The sequence below is a fragment of the Gymnogyps californianus genome, unplaced genomic scaffold, assembly GCF_018139145.2.
Source record: "Gymnogyps californianus isolate 813 unplaced genomic scaffold, ASM1813914v2 HiC_scaffold_33, whole genome shotgun sequence".
Lineage (NCBI taxonomy): Eukaryota > Metazoa > Chordata > Aves > Accipitriformes > Cathartidae > Gymnogyps > Gymnogyps californianus.
Window position 1 is genome coordinate 1,284,525 of NW_026114213.1, and position 17,040 is coordinate 1,301,564.

General features: G+C 45.2%; 1 protein-coding gene across 22 annotated transcripts in view; it reads right to left on the reverse strand.

Moving 5' to 3' along the window:
- The window catches only part of LOC127028488 (single-stranded DNA-binding protein 2-like), a 214,564-nt gene that overhangs the window by 125,161 nt on the left and 72,363 nt on the right, over positions 1–17,040 (reverse strand). The gene's annotated exons all lie outside the window — the stretch shown is intronic.

The window sequence follows — 17,040 nt, forward strand, 5'->3', positions numbered from 1 at the left end:
TGAAATTTTGGAGTAAGATATATTGAACAACATAGCTCTGAGAAATGGTTAAAAGTTAACAACTGTTCATCAGCACAACCAAGTAGAAACAATTTGTAATATCCTGGGATTTCCATAGAACTAATCAAAAATTTCCAGTGGGGCCGCCTTCTAGACAATAACATGACATAACTTTAGAGCAGAATAACCTTGAATTTATTTTAATTATGAAGAAAGTGCCAGACTTCAGAACACAGAAAAGTAAATTCATGGAGAAATCTATTATGGGCTAAAGCTTCTAGTAATTTAACAGTGTTGATTATCAATATTAAAAAAAAAAAAATTACAATCAGATTTTACCTGTATGTTCCAAACACTAAAGTTTTCTGGAAAGTTGCAAAGCAACCTGAGCATTCCAGCCACTGCCCTTAATCTTCTGACCTCTACCTTATCCTGTACTCACCATCTTATCTCTTAGATCCTTACATACTACCCCTTACCTCCAAGCAAAAGAAAACAAAAAGCTTCCTCCTTTTGTCCCATTTCACAAACTTGGCATGGGTTTAAATATAGGCATATATAAAAACCTTTTTAGTGTTCTATTGTGAAAAATACTGGTTTTGCCACAGAACATTCCATGAAAGTCTCCCGTCATTAGTAAGGCTCTTATCTCCTATAGCTCTCAATGTAAATGAAATATAAAACATTCTTAGAAAAGAGGCACTCTTTAAGCATGTCCACTGCCTCGCTCTCAGAACAATGAAAGACCAGGGAGATAGTACTTCCTTATCCTGTCAGAGGCTTCCACTTAACTCAAACTATTTAACTATTTTAATTCTAAATGCTGAGAAAATTAAATCTCCTGTCAACAGATAAGTGTTGAAATTTTGGGGAGGATATATTGTTTTTTTCTACCTGAAAAAAATTATTTAGTCCTCATATTAAAAGGAAAGCACAGCATAAATTTACCTATGAAACTGTCTCTATAAAGAGAAAAACTTATGTGGATTGTAAGAAACAATACATTTCTGTATCAGAGCTTACAATTTAGATTTGTGACATGGAGTACTTTAAATCTAAGTCATTATATTATCCAATAATTTATGGGAAGGAACGATGAAGGAGAAATGTAGGGGCAGAAAGGGCACATCTTCATTCTTTATGAAAATGTGAGGAGAATTCTCTTGGAGATTTTCTTAACATGAAACAAAAAATAAATGCATATTTTCCTGCAAAAGGGGTCCCTACACTCCAAGGAAAGTATCAATTTCTCAACTTGGCAAATTTCTGAAGAACAGACATAAATAGTTTCATAGGTCTTCGAGATAACAGTACAACATTGTTTTGAGGTATTTGAGATATACCTACAAATACGTGGACCAAATCCTGATACAAGTCAATGAAGCTTTCCTGTAGAAAGTGATGCTTACTTTGACTGAGGGCTGGAGCATGCTTTAATCATTCCATTCCAAACAACTGCATTAAAGAACATCTACTAAGTAACAGACTTAAGCAGTTGAAGAGACTGAAAAAGTTAAGCTTGCCTGTGCACAATTCTGCCAATACCACTGTACAAGAAGACTCTCAGATTGCAAATACTACTACATTGTCCTCTCCAAACCTTCCAAAAACTACTGTCCTCCCATATACACATTCACCTCATTTTATACTACTGTTCCTATGCAATTGACAACTGGAAGAAAGATAAGAATTCTAAACATATATCACATTTTGCAAAACAGTTTACTAACTGGAGATTTTTTGCTTACCTTCTAATACTGAAGGTCATACATGCAAACACACTCAGGCACTGACATTAGCATTTCTTTACCTTTGACCCTTGCAGATTTTTGGTTGAACATTTAAGTAAGCCAAAGACATATCACCTTCTAAGACACACTACTTAGAGTATTCTGTACTGAATACTTCTTAATTATTCTTTTTATTTTTCTAATGAACCAGTGCAATCTTTAACCATATGGATTTCTAGAATATCATAGAATCATAGAATGGTTTGGGTTGGAAGGGACCTTAAAGATCATCTAGTTCCAACCCCCCTGCCATGGGCAGGGACACCTTCCACTAGACCAGGTTGCTCAAAGCCTCATCCAACCTGGCCTTGAACACTTCCAGGGAGGGGGCATCCACAACCTCTCTGGGCAACCCATTCCAGTGCCTCACCACCCTCACAGTGAAGAACTTCTTCCTTACATCTAATCTAAATCTACCTTCTTTCACTTTAAAGCCATTACCCCTTGTCCTATCACTACATGCCCTTGTAAAAAGCCCCTCTCCAGCTTCCTTGTAGGCCCCCTTTAGGTACTGGAAGGCTGCTATAAGGTCTCCCCGGAGCCTTCTCTTCTCCAGGCTGAACAACCCCAACTCTCTCAGCCTTTCTTCATAGGAGAGGTGCTCCAGCCCTCTGATCATCTTCGTGGCCCTCCTCTGGACTCGCTCCAACAGGTCCATGTCCTGGAGCTATGTTGGGGGCCCCAGAGCTGAACGCAGTACTCCAGGTGGGGTCTCACGAGAGCGGAGTAGAGGGGCAGAATCACTTCCCTCGACCTGCTGGCCACACTTCTTTTCATGCGGCCCAGGATACGGTTGGCTTTCTGGGCTGCAAGCACACATTGCTGGGTCATGTCCAATTTTTCTTCCACCAGTATCCCCAAGTCCTCCTCCACAGGGCTGCTCTCAATCCACTCATCCCCCAGCCTGTGTTTGTGCTTGGGATTGCCCCGACCCATGTGCAGGACCTTGCACTTGGCCTTGTGGAACTTCATGAGGTTCGCACGGGCCCACCACTCAAGCCTCTCCAGGTCCCTCTGGATGGCATCCCTTCCCTCCAGCATGCAACCGCACCACACAGCTTGGTGTCATCTGCAAACTTGCAGAGGGTGCACTCAATCCCACTGTCCATGTCACTGACAAAGGTGTTAAACAGCGCTGGTCCCAATACCGACCCTTGAGAAACGCCACCTGTCACTGGTCTCCACCTGGACATCGAGCTGTTGACTGCAACTCTTTGAGTGTGACCATCCAGCCAATTCCTTATCCACCGAGTGGTCCGTCCATCAAATCCATGTCTCTCCAATTTAGAGACAAGGATGTCATGCGGGACAGTGTCAAATGCTTTGCACAAGTCCAGGTAGCTGTCGTCTGTTGCTCTTCCCTTATCCACCAATGCTGTCACCCCGTCGTAGAAGGCCACCAAATTTGTCAGGCATGATTTGCCCTTAGTGAAGCCATGTTGGCTGTCACCAATCACCTCCTTATTTTCCATGTGCCTTAGCATAGTTTCCAGGACGATCTGCTCCATGATCTTGCTGGGCACAGAGGTGAGACTGACTGGCCCCAGGTCTTCCTTTTTTTCCCTTTTTAAAAATGGGGGTTATGTTTCCCCTTTTCCAGTCAGTGGGAACTTCACTGGACTGCCACGACTTTTCAAATATGATGGATAGTGGCTTAGCCACTTCATCCGCCAGTTCCCTCAGGACCCTCGGATGCATCTCATCAGGTCCCATGGACTTGTGCACCTTCAGGTTCCTTAGATGGTCTCAAACCTGATCTTCTCCTACTGTGGGCGGTTCTTCATTCTCCCAGTCCCTGCCTTTGCCTTCTGCGACTTGGGCGGTGTGTCTGGAGCACTTGCCGGTGAAGACTGAGGCAAAGAAGTTGTTGAGTACCTCAGCCTTCTCCATGTCCCAGGTAACCAGGTCTCCCGTTTCCTTCCAGAGAGGGCCCACATTTTCCCTAGTCTTCCTTTTATCACCAACGTACCTATAGAAGCTTTTCTTGTTGCCCTTGGCGTCCCTGGCCAGATTGAATTCTATCATCAGGGCTTTAGCTTTCCTAACCTGATCCCTGGCTGCTTGGACAATTTCTCTGTATTCCTCCCAGGCTACCTGTCCTTGCTTCCACCCTCTGTAGGCTTCCTTTTTGTGTTTGAGTTTGTCCAGGAGCTCCTTGTTCATCCATGCAGGCCTCCTGGTGTTTTTGCCTGACTTCCTCTTTGTTGGGATGCATTGCTCCTGAGCTTGGAGGAGGTGATCCTTGAATATTAACCAGCTTTCTTGGGCCCCTCTTCCCTCCAGGGCTGTATCCCATGGTACTCTACCAAGCAGATCCCTGAAGAGGCCAGAGTCTGCTCTCCTGAAGTCCAGGGTAGCGAGCTTGCTGTGTGCCCTTCTTGCTGCCCTCAGGATCTTGAACTCCACCATTTCATGGTCACTGCAGCCAAGGCTGCCCTTGAGCTTCACATTCCCCACCAGCCCCTCCTTGTTGGTGAGAACAAGGTCCAGCATAGCACCTCTCCTCATTGGCTCCTCTATCACTTGGAGAAGGAAGTTATCATCAACACATTCCAGGAATCTCCTGGATTGCTTATGCCCTGCTGTGTTGTCCCTCCAACAGATATCGGGGTGGTTGAAGTCCCCCATGCGGACCAGGGCTTGTGAATGTGAGGCTGCTCCTATCTGTCTATAGAGGGCCTCATCCTCTCGGTCTTCCTGGTCGAGTGGCCTGTAGCAGATCCCCCACTATAGTGTCCCTGCCCTCCTTTTAATCCTGACCCATAAGCTCTCCATTGGCTCCTCATCCATCCCTAGGCGGAGCTCCATGCACTCCAGCTGGTCATTGACATAGAGGGCGACACCCCCTCCTTGTCTCCCCTGCCTGTCCTTCCTAAAGAGCCTGTATCCTTCCATTCCAACACTCCAGTCATAGGAGCCATCCCACCACGTCTCTGTGATGCCAATAAGATCATAGCCCTGCAGGCGTGCGCACATCTCTAACTCCTCTTGTTTATTCCCCATGCTACGTGTGTTTGCATAGAGGCATTTAAGTTGGGCCCCCGATGAAGCTGACTTACTGGCTGGAATTCCTTTGTGCTGCTCTTCAGGTGCTCTCCTGCTGGCCTGTGATCCCTCTCCAGGCTCTGGGTACCTATTGCTGGCCCTGGCATCAAACTGGTAGGAGTGGGATGGATTGAGGTTCCTCTCCCCCAGCAACTTTAGTTTAAAGCCCTCTTCACCAGCTTGGCAGCCTATGACCAAAGATGCTCTTCCCCTTCTCTGACAGATGGACCCCATCAGACTCCAGTAGATCAGGTTTCTCAAAGCAAGTCCCATGGTCTAAGTAGCCAAACCCCTGGCTGTGGCACCAGTCCCATAACCATTTGTTGATTTGCCAGATTTGACTGGCACTTTCAAACCCCTGGCCTTTGACCGGGAGGATTGATGAAAAAACTACCTGCGCTCCAGAGTCCCTTATCCGCCACTCCCAGGGCTCTGTAATCCTTCTTGATACTCCTCAGGCTGCTCCTGGCTGTATCCCTGGTGCCCATGTGAAACAACAGCAGCGGATAATAGCCAGTGGACTGTACGAGGCTTGGTAGTCTCTCGGTGACATCCCTGATACGAGCCCACGGTAAGCAGCACACCCCTCTAGAGAGTGCATCACGTCAGCAAATGGGTGCCTCCGTACCTCTCAGAAGAGAGTCGCCTACTACTATCACCCGTCGCCTTTTCTTAGTTGCACTGGTTGTTATACAGGGAGCAAATTGGGCTGCCTTACTCAGCTCCAGTGTCTCTCCTGATGTGATGGGTCTTTCCTCTTCAGTCTGCAGAGTGGTGAAGCGGTTCTGCAAGGGCACCTCAGGCTTCGGGGGAAGTCTCTTCCTCCTGCGGGTCCTTGACATTGCAAGCTTCCATTCTTCTGCATTATTGGCCCCCCTCCCTTCCGTGTGTGCCGGTGGGGGAGTTTTTGGCTGTTTGGCCATGGGCTGTGGGTCCACTGCAGACTGCGCTTGGAACCAGCTATCTAACTCCTTCTCAGCCTCCCTGATGTTACACAGCCTTCTCACTGCCTCCTGCAGCTCAGCCACCTGCTGCAGGAGGTCCTCCACCTGGGCACACCTTTTGCAGGCAGGTCTGCTGCCTGTCCCTGCCTCAGGAGAAAGGTCTAGGCACTTCCTGCAGTCTGAGGTCTGCACTGCAGCCTCTCCCTTCAGCAGCTCCATCTGGGTGGAGGCATCGGCCACCGCTGGGGTAGATGGTGCAGACCCCCCAGCTGGAGCTGCAGCCTTTGCTCTCAGACGTGTGCCCACCATTCTGCCTCAAGGGTCAGGTAGGATGAGTGCCCTTGACCTGTGCAGATGGTCACAGAACGGTGCCCGGTTGCTGGGTTATGTGGACTTCAAGCCTCTCCATTTGGCCAGTGGAATGTCCCTCCTTCGAAGAGGTGCCCTTCCACGTGAACCATCATGCAATCTGCCGTGCCAAGCCCTGGCTGAAGCGCCATGCCCTGTTTGCCCATCCTGTTCTCAGCGCTCCCTAGGGCTGCCTTTTGTGGGAGTGGGGGGTGGCCGCTGTTACTCCTGGCCCCGCCCACACCTCGTCAGCCACTCTCTCTCGTGAGAGCTGCTGGCTCCTGGCGAGTCTCCGAGCTCTCCTGCAGAACGCTCCTGCACCAGAGCTGATTGCCTCAACGATATGTTCTGATATGGAATGTCAGAGCAAATTACAGGCTTCCTTAGTCTCCTTCTAGCTTTCATATCTAAGTATTGGGTGTACATGGCAAGGTTTTGGTAGCAGTGGGCGGGGGGCTGCAGGGGTACCCTCTGTGAGAAGAGACGAGGGACTTCCCAATGCCGGACATAGCCAGTTCCAGTTGAGTCAGCAACAGACCCACCACAGGCAAAAGATGAGCCAATCAGTAAAGTTGGTGGTGCGTCTATGAAAACATTTAAGAAAGAGGGGGGGAAAAGTGAGAAACAGCACTACAAACACCAGGGCCAGAGAAGAAGGGGAAGGAGGTACTACTGGTGCCACAGCAGATATTCCCCTGCAGCCCATGGAAGAGACCATGCTGGAGGAGATATCCACACTGCAGCTGATGGAGGACCCCATGCCAGAGCAGTTGGATATTTACTGAAGGAATTCTGTCCAGCGGAGAACCCACACCAGAGCAGGGGAAAAGTGTGAGAAGGAAGAAGTGGCAGAGAGGAACTGTTATATACTGACCGTAGCCCCTCATCCCCCCTGAGCCACTTGTGGGGGGAGGTAGAGGAGTTGGGAATGAAGGACTGAAGTTGAGCCTAGGAAAAGAGGGGTTGGTGGTGTTTAATTTTTTATGTTCTTTCTCACCATTCAAATCTATTTGAATTGACAATAAATGAAATTAATCTTCCCCAAGTTGAGCCTGTTTTGCCCGTGATAGTAATTGGTAAGTGATCTCCCTGTCTATCTCGACCCACAAGCTTTTTCATCCTATTTTTTCCCCTGTCCTGTTGAGGAGGGAGAGTGAGAGAGCGGCTAGGTGGGCATCTGGCAGCTGACCAAGGTTAACCCACCACAATATGTTATTTTACTACAAATATGCCTAAGCAATAGGAATTAAAACATATCTCTGCAAAATGAAATAGCAGGAAAGGCAGGCATTTCATTCATACTCAAAAATGAACACCATTTATACAAAAAAGTAAATTATATTCTTTTAACAGTGACTATAGGGAAAGAGATATGTTTCATAGAACCATAGAATCATAGAATGGTTTGGGTTGGAAGGGACCTTAAAGATCATCTAGTTTCAAACCCCTGCCATGGGCAGGGACATCTTTCACTAGATCAGGTTGCTCAAAGCCTGGTCCAACCTGACCTCGAACACTTCCAATGATGGGGCATCCACAACCTCTCTGGGCAACCTGTTTTCCAGTGTCTCACCACCCTCATCATAAAAAATGTCTTCCTTATGTCCAATCTAAATCTACTCTCTTTCAGTTTAAAACTGTTATCCCTCTTTCTGTCTCTACAGGCCCTGGTAAAGAGTCTCTCTCCATCTTTCTTATAAGCCCCTTTCATATATTGAAAGGCCGCAATAAGGTGTCCACGGAGCTTTCTTTTCTCCAGGCTGAACAACCCCAACTCTCTCAGCCTTTCTTCATAGGAGAGGTGTTCCAGCCCTCTGATCATCTTCGTGGCCCTCCTCTGGACTCACTCGAACAGGTCCATGTCTTTCTTGTGCTGGGGACCCCAGAGCTGAACACAGTACTCCAGGTGGGGTCTCACAAGAGGGGAGTAGAGGGGCAGAATCACCTCCCTCGACCTGCTGGCCACGCGTCTTTTGATGCGGCCCAGGATATGATTTGCTTTCTGGGCTGCAAGCACACATTGCCAGCTCATGTCCAATTTTTCTTCCACCAGTATATCCCCAAGTCCTTCTCCACAGGGCTGCTCTCAATCCATTCATCACTCAGCCTGTATTGATACTGGGGATTCCCCCGACCCATGTGCAGGACCTTGCACTTGGCCTTGTTGAACCTCATGAGGTTCACATGGGCCCACTCCTCAAGCCTGTCCAGGTCCCTCTGGATGGCATCCCTTCCCTCCAGCAAATCAACTGTACCACTCAACTTGGTGTCATCTGCAAACTTGCTGAGGGTGCACTCAATCCCACTATGTCGTTGATGAATATGTTGAATAGTATTGGTCCCAGTACGAACCCTTGAGGGATACCACTTGTCACTGGTTTCCACTTGGACATTGAGCTGTAACTCTTTGGATGTGGCCATCCAGCCAATTCCTTATCCATCTAACAGTCCATCCATCAAACCCATATCTCTCCATTTTAGAGGCAAGAATGTTGTGGCAAGTTCATTAAGAGGGCAGTATTGATTATGAAAAGAATGTTATGACCACTTAAAGTTTTTTTCTAGTTTTAAGAAATAATCTACTCTCCAGGTGGACAAAAGGCAGTATCTACATAGTATGTACAATTGTACGTATCAAGAACATACTCAAAAGGTGAAACTACAGACATATTGATGACTAGAAAACATGTAAAGGCCCTTCCACAAGTTCTGCAGAAGTCCCATGGAAATTTTTAAATAACTCGGAACAGAAGCATTGCTTTTTGTAGAACAGTCCTTAATCATTACCAGATAAAGTAGGCCAAGTGCAATATATGCAGGGTATCACATATACTCCACAGTCAAAAGAAATCACACTTAACCACAGAATTGTGCTTGGGAATCTCTGCTTTTAATCATAGAATCATAGAATCGTTTAGGTTGGAAAAGACCTTTAAGATCATCGAGTCCAACCATTAACCTAACACTGCCAAGTCCACCACTAAACCATGTCCCTAAGCGCCACATCTATACATCTTTTAAATACCTCCAGGGATGGTGACTCCACCACTTCCCTGGGCAGCCTGTTCCAATGCTTGACAACCCTTTCGGTGAAGAAATTTTTCCTAATATCCAATCTAAACCTCCCCTGGTGCAACTTGAGGCCGTTTACTCTTGTCCTATCACTTGTTACTTGGGAGAAGAGACTGACACCCACCTCTCTACAACCTCCTTTCAGGTAGTTGTAGAGAGCGATAAGGTCTCCCCTGAGCCTCCTTTACTCCAGGCTAAACAACCCCAGTTCCCTCAGCCGCTCCTCATGGGACTTGTTCTCTAGACCCTTCACCAGCTTCTTTGCCCTTCTTTGGACATGCTCCAGCACCTTGTGGAGGGTTGACCCTGGCTGAATGCCAGGTGCCCACCAAAGCCGCTCTATCACTCCCCCTCCTCAGCTGGACAGGGGGAGAAAATAAAACGAAAGGCTCGTGGGTCGAGATAAGGACAGGGAGATCACTTCACCAATTACCGTCACGGGCAAAACAGACTCGACTTGGGGAAAAACTAGTTTAATTTATTACTAGTCAAATCAGAGCAGGATAATGAGAAATAAAACCAAATCTTAAAACACCTTCCCCCCACCCCTCCCTTCTTCCCAGGCTTAACTTTACTCCTTATTTTCTCTACCTCCTCCCCCCTGAGCGGCGCAGGGGGACGGGGAATGGGGTTTGGGTCAGTTCATCACACGTTGTTTCTGCCACTCCTTCCTCCTCAGGGGGAGGAGGACTCACACTCTTCCCCTGCTCCAGCGTGGGGTCCCTTCCACGGGAGACAGTCCTTCACGAACTTCTCCAATGTGAGTCCTTCCCACGGGCTACAGTTCTTCACGAACTGCTCCAGCATGGGTCCCATCCACGGGGTGCAGTCCTTCAGGAACAGACTGCTCCAGCATGGGTCCCCCGCGGGGTCACAAGTCCTGCCAGCAAACCTGCTTCAGTGTGGGCTCCTCTCTCCATGGGGCCACGGGTCCGCAGGTCCTGCCAGGAGCCTGCTCCAGCGCAGGCTTCCCACGGGGTCACAGCGTCCGTCGGGCATCTGCCTGCTCCGGCGTGGGGTCCTCCATGGGCTGCAGGTGGATATCTGCTCCACCGTGGACCTCCATGGGCTGCAGAGGGACAGCCTGCCTCACCATGGTCTTCACCACGGGCTGCAGGGGAATCTCTCTGCTCCGGCGCCTGGAGCACCTCCTCCCCCTCCTTCTTCCCTGACCTTGGTGTCTGTGGAGTTGTTTCTCTCACATCTTCTCACTCCGCTCTCTCTGGCTGCAACTGCAACTCCCCTGTAACTTCTTTTCCCTTTCTTAAATATGTTATCACAGAGGCGCTACCACTGTTGCTGATTGGCTCGGCCTTGGCTAGCGGCGGGTCCGTCTTGGAACCCGCTGGCATTAACTTTATCGGACATAGGGGAAGCTTCTAGCAGCTTCTCACAGAAGCCACCCCTGTAGCCCCCCCACTACCAAAACCTTGCCATGCAAACCCAATACACACCTCCATGTCTTTCTTGTAGTGAGGGGCCCAAAACTGAACACAGTATTCGAGGTGTGGCCTCACCAGTGCTGAGTACAGGGGGACAATCACTTCCCTAGTCCTGCTGGCCACACTATTTCTGATAGAAGCCAGGATGCCATTGGCCTTCTTGGCCACCTGGGCACACTGCTGGCTCATATTCAGCCAGCTGTCATCCAACACCCCCAGGTCCTTTTCCGCCAGGCAGCTTTCCAGCCACTCTTCCCCAAGCCTATAGCGTTGCATGGGGTTGTTGTGACTGTCCTGGTTTTGGCTAGGACAGAGTTAATTTTCTTCCTAGTAGCTGGTATAGTGCTGTGTTTTGGATTTAGTAGGAAAAGAATGTTGATAACACACTGATGGTTTTAGTTGTTGCTAAGTAGTGTTTAGACTAAGTCAAGGATTTTTCAGCTTCTCGTGCCCAGCCAGCAAGAAGGCTGGAGGGGCACAAGAAGCTGGGAGGGGACACCATCAGGACAGCTGACCCAAACTGGCCAAAGAGCTATTCCATACCATATGACATCATGCCCAGTATATAAACTGGGGAGAGTTAACTGGGAGGGGGGATCGTGGCTCGGGAACTAACTGGGCATTGGTCAACGAGTGGTGAGCAATTGCATTGTGCACCACTTGCTTTGTATAGTTTAATTCTTTTAGTATTGCTATTGTCATATTATTATTATCATTATCATTGTTTTTCATTCCTTTCTGTCCTATTAAACTGTCTTTATCTCAACTCACGAGGTTTTTTTCCTGATTCTCTCCCCCATCCCAGGGGTGGGGGGCAGTGAGCGAGCGGCTGCGTGGTGCTTAGTTGCCAGCTGGGGTTAAACCACGACAGTGACCCAAGTGCAGGACCCGGCACTTAGCCTTATTGAATCTCATACAATTGGCCTCGGCCCATCGATCCAGCCTGTCCAGATCCCTCTGTAGAACCTTTCTACCCTCAAGCAGATCAATACTCCCGTCCAACTTGGTGTTGTCTGCAAACTTACTGAGGGTGCACTCGATGCCCTCATCCAGATCATTGATAAAGATATTAATTGATAAAGATATTAATTACAGCCCATGGGAACATGGAGAAACTTGAAAACATAAACAGAGAATAAAGCAACGGAGAGAGGTTCTTCTGAGTTTGCAGGAAGGCTAACTAATAGCTCAGAGAGTTGCAAACTGTTCTTTTCATTTCAGTCATGGATCTATATATTTCACGATTCCATGGTGACAGAATTTGGCATTCTCCTCATGAGTGAAACTGAATTCAGCATTTTGTACATTCTCTCTGACTCTCTGTCTCTCTCTGCCTGTACTTGCCTCTTGCTCTTCAGTTTTTGTTGTTGTTTTATAAGCAAAAGGAGGAAACATGCATTTTCCATGCCCTGTTCCATGGAACTAGACAACTGGAAACCAGATCTAGAATCCAATTTTCAGCAAGAAAGCTGGGAGGACCCAGAAGTACAAGTTGTCTATCTAGGCTCCCTGCAGAAGATCACAATAGCAAGAGCTGAGGAAGTCAAGAAAATGAACAGCTTAAGTTGGCCATGTAGTCCTCCCCTGATATGCATGAGTGGCAGAGAATGAGATTCTGTGCCTGACTGCCTGGAAAACATTATGACTGCTGTTAATCATGGACTCAGACCACCTGGAGAACACAACAAGAAAACCCATTTTCAAAAATTATCCTGAAATAGAATAAGCTTCCATGTGTTTAGGTCAATAAAAATCTTCACCTAAAAGACAATTTTCTGTGAATTCTAGTATTTAAAAAAGTAGTTTTATGAAATTAGAATAAAGCAGTCCTCATTGCAGAATACAGTTTCATTGAGCTGTGGAACAAAAGTCTTCAAATTTATGGCCGTAAAAAATATTCATAGACCCTCAAATTCTCTGTACTACTGATGACAAATTATGGTCTTCTGGGCGCTTAGGGCAAGGAACTGCCTCTTAGTTCTACTGAAGGAAGCTGGACACAGAGAAGAGGGGGAAAAAGTGGTATTTTTCTTTTCTCCTTAAAACATCAGAATAAATCCAGAGACCCAATTTGTTCTTATGAAATACTAACATAAAGAGATTGAACAGCCATCTCAAATGCCCAAACACTATGCCCAATAGCCTCTAGAGAAATTTGGTTTATATCACTAAGATCTTCAAAAGGAAAAATCTGTACAGAACTGATTATAGCAGTCTTTAATATATCCTACAGCCTTCAAGTAAAGCTAAGAACCCTGCCATATAGCTTACTGTTAAAACATACTAACAAATCAGGTGGAAGTGTGATACTTGTTTATGAGACTGTACAGTCTCTGGGGCAGTGAATGTGTCTTTTTCTTATCCTGTAAATTACTTCGCAGTCTTTTAGGAGCCATAAAAATAAACAAGAGACCATTACTCATATCAAAAGTGATCTTTCAAAGAGCTGTGGAAAATATACTAATAAAACCTAACCTGGAAAATAATCAAGATTTTGCTATAGCTACTTGTGAGAATTAATAGATCCCTCTCTACACCAACACCATGTGGAACAACTTCCATTATAATAAGGGTGGGAGGCATAAGAGCTTCTGGACTGTAAAAAGATCTTAACCATTACATAAAGAAATCAATTTACAAGAAAGAACTTTTCAGGTACCGGCCTTCCAAACCCAGAGTCCTGAGATGCAAATGAATGGTCAAGCCTGTGGAATAGGAAAATGGCCACTTCCGGCAATCAGAAGTTCATTGGTAGGGATGGCTCTAAAACCCAACAGCCTTCTCTGAGGAATCACAAGATTTACATTTTATTTTGTCTTTTAACCCAGTAAGTTTTCAGCTTGTAAAGAAATGGAAAGGAGGCAGGAATAATATGCACATTGGAACCTGCTTCTCTCAACAGAAGAACTCAGTTCAAAACCCAGAGAAACAAGTCCTTAACTAGAGAGATGAAGAGATCTCCTTAGGACACTGTGAAGAAAAAAAACCCCATTCTACAGCGAAGACTAAATTTTAACTCAGAGCATCCATATAAATGATTACTCATTTCACAAGATTGCAAAGCACATAGAAGCTTTCCTCCAGCAAAAGTAATAGATATCTGGAAAAGAAACATGGAGGCTTTTCTGCTTCAAATAAACTATTCTTACTGAAGTGTCTGCAATATTAATAAGCTAGCACCAGTGGCGGTGGTTGGTTGTTTTTTTTTTTCCTTGAGTTACATGAAACATAAACAAAGCATTTCTAATTCTAATTCTAAAATATTTACATTAAGCTTCAAGGACAGAACCTATTTCTCTGAGCCAGCATACACACTTTCATGACATACATTTGTCTTTTCAGGCCTGAAATATATTATGTAAATATACCTGAGTTCAGAAACTTGTCCACTCAGAAAAAAAATTTCTAATTGCAAATCTCAGTAGAAAATAAAAATAGAATTTAGATAATATGGAGGTGCTGTAAATATTTACACTTAGTATGAACGTACATAATCTTTTTAAAGCCCAAATAGGCCTCTGCTTTTCCATTTATTTAATCTTTACTAGGATGAACATTGATAGTATTGCAAACAGTTACAACATCCACCTTGAGAGTCACTTCATGTTCCTGCTGTCAGCCATGAAAGATTCTTCTCTCACTAGCTTGATAAAAATATATATACAATATATACAAAAATATATACATATATGTATTGGGTCTGGCTGGAATGGAGTTAACTTTCTCCATAGCAGCCTGTATGGTGCTGTGTTTTAGATTTGTGGCTAAAACAGTGTTGGTAACACACCGATGTTTTGGCTATTGCTGAACACTGCTTGCACAGCAGTATCAAGGCTTTCTCTTTTTTCCACTCTACCCCACACAGCGAGTAGGTTGGGGGTGGCCAAGAAGTTGGGAGGGAAGACAGCCTGGACAGCTGACCCAAATTGACCAAAGGGATATTCCATGCCATATAACATCATGCTCAGCAATAAAAATGGAAGGTAGGAGGATAGCCATTGCTCAGAGACTGGCTGGGCATTGGTCTACTTGTGGGAGGTGGTGAGTGATTGCCTTTGCATCACTTGTTTTGTTGGGTTTTTTGTTTTGTTTTGTTCTTCGCTTGTTAAACTATCTTTATATCAACCCACAAGTTTTCTCACTTTTGCTCTTCCTTTTCTCTCTCTTGTCCCACCGGGCAGGGGGAGTGAGCAAGCAGCTGAGTGGTGCTTAGCTGCTAGCTGGAGTCAATCCACCACAACACAGAACAGAAAAATATAACTAATCTAAAGGAGTTTTGGTTTTACTGTTCTTTTACACAAATAGTCAAGAACAGACTGATATGCACACAGACAAGACTCAGTTTGCTTGATTAGACAGTTGATGTTAGACAAAACTTAATATGCACTGTTTTTCAGGATAGCACTATAGATAGAATCTAAGAAGGATCCTCTTAGTCTTTTTCTCCCCAGTATATTGCAGATGTATGAAATCCAGCTGCATATAAGTTTGCCGATGATACTAAATTAGGAGGAGCTGTGGACTCCCTCGAGGGTAGAGAGGCCTTACAGAGAGATCTGGATAGACTAGAGAGCTGGGCAATCACCAACCGTATGAAATTTAACAAGAGCAAGTGCCGGATTCTGCACCTGGGATGGGGTAATCCTGGTTATATGTACAAATTGGGGGATGAGAGGCTGGAGAACAGCCCCGCGGAAAGAGCTCTGGGGGTTTGGGTTGATGGCAAGTTGAATATGAGTCAACAGTGTGCCCTGGCAGCCAAAAGGACCAACCGTGTCCTGGGGTGCATCAAGCACAGCGTAGCGAGCCAGTCGAGGGAGGTGATTGTCCCACTCTGCACTGCACTGGTGCGGCCCCACCTCGAGTACTGTGTGCAGTTTTGGGCACCTCAATATAAGAAGGACATCAAACTATTAGAGTGTGTCTTTGTTTCCCAATACCCAAATCAGTAATTAAATGTTTAGGTTATGTTAATTGGCAATAAATTAAGTTAAATTCCCCAAGTCGAGTCTGTTTTGCCTACAACAGTAACTGCTGAGTGATTTCCCAGTCTTTATTTCAACCCATGAGTTTTCTTGCACCTGTTCTTTCTATCTCACTCCTCCCCTCCCCCCCGAAACAAAGGGGGGGGTGAATGAGAAGCTGTGTGGGTGCTTGGCTGCTATTCAGGGCCAACCCACCACATCATTGGCTTTTGTTATACACACTATATTGTCAGTGCACAATGGCCCGCTGAAGTCAACTGTCATACTGTGGATTCTGATCTCTACAAATTTACTTCACTACAGTCATTCCTCACTGTCATAATCTATTCCTGTAAACCTATTCCTCCTTCAGCGGGGAATTAAACATTGCTCTAATAACAAGCATTCATAACAGCAAAGCTATTGCAATATTGTATTTTTTTTCAACCGCTGTATATTTAAAACAGAAAAGGTAAAAAAGATGGCAGAAATTTGTACTTGCAATAGTTACTTTGTTTTTAATTTGAGGAATATGCTTTACCAATTTGGTTGACCTTAACACCTCAGTGAACGGGAAACTTCCTCATAATTTTGTTCCCAATTTCTCCTCTCTCACACTTTTTTTTCATTATGACAAGTGAGTAATCAATGCAGCATAGACACTACTGTGCAAAACTATCCAAGCTCGTCTACCAGTCAGCCTCAAAATCTAACCACCAAGGACAGGGTATTAAAGTGTCATTAGTCTATACGTAAAATATGCTTAACAGTTCTAATTGTGTTAATGGTGCATTTGTAACATAGTCTTTGTTAACTACAAATAAGGCAAGATCACCATTAGTTCACATATTATAGGATGCTGAGCTGTCATCAGATTATGACAATTTGTGTCAGTATCTTAAAATTAAATAGACAGTGGAAAATAATCACTTAGTTGATTTGTCTAAATTTTTCCAAATTTCTGTTCATAAGGCATCGTGGTATGGCAGCCTACTTTTAATTTTATGTGTAGAAATATTTTTCTGCAATAATTAGAAAATATTTTTAAGACAGACCTAGAAAACACTCAAGGAAAGAGGTTTCAGAATTATATAATTGGGGGAGTGTTTATATTCCTTCTTTATATTATATGAATGGCCCAAAGGAATGATAAACCCAGCTCAGTCAGCCTCCTGAGGATTTCGTCGGTAAAAAGGAAATCAACAGATGAAGAAGAGCTGTCATAGTAAATGTATTCCAAATTCCATTCCAACTCTGGAATGCAGTTCCAGAGTGCTGGAGTTCTCCATTTACATTATGGGAATATAAAAAAAGGAATGGAAAACTGTTACAGTGTTGTCATCACTAGTTTCTAGAACTTTTTTTTGGCCCTTGCAGGCAAAACACCATCAAACTTCTTGCTGTGTTTCGAACTGGAACTCAGTGGCATCAAAAT